Below are 775 nucleotides of genomic sequence, written 5' to 3' on the forward strand. Positions count from 1 at the left end.
GTAAGGGAGGGGGCAGCTTGAATTTGATTGGTTATGCAGCGAACTCCCCACCCCTCATTTTGCCACGCGCTCCTCGCCAAAAATATCAGTTTATGCTACCAGAGATGAGTAGGGAGATTGCCAATGAGCCTGTTTTTGGTGAAGAAACCACACGCGAAATGAAATATGTGTACTTCAAGACATTGCATATGCAGTTTTATAACAAATACTTTATGCAATAACATGTGCACCTTGCTAGAGATTTCATTGTTTTCCATTTGTCAAGTAAAACACATGAAAATCGGGAATAAACTATAGCAATCGTGGAAAAGTAATAGTGAACGGAACCTTTTAAAGAATATGTCGCGAACCCATGAAGGCATACAATGTTGCAAGCAAACTGAAAACATTCCCGCGGCTTCTGCTAGCCTTTTTCAGTTCTTTCTTCTAGTTTGAGTTTCCTCTAGTTTAAAATCATGTACACTGAGCGTCATTAATAGGTCACTGTCCACTCTTTTCTCTTATCTCACCGCACTGCATCAACAAGCTGGACAACATTAATGACGTTCAGTGTACAATAAATTCATCTAAATAGACTTTATATTACATATGCTATTTTCCAATAATAATTGACCACAATTTTGTATTTTTTTGAGCCGTTAGAATGGCATTACCTCTTAAAAAAAATTAAACAAAAAAGAAATGAAGAAAAAAAAAAGTTTTCCTCTCTAGACGCGAACGCGGCACTTACGATCACGAAGCTGAATCGTTGTCAACGCGCCCAATGCATGTTCTT

Source organism: Cephus cinctus, unplaced genomic scaffold, assembly GCF_000341935.2.
Source record: "Cephus cinctus unplaced genomic scaffold, Ccin1 Ccin1_scaffold0667, whole genome shotgun sequence".
NCBI classification, from domain to species: domain Eukaryota; kingdom Metazoa; phylum Arthropoda; class Insecta; order Hymenoptera; family Cephidae; genus Cephus; species Cephus cinctus.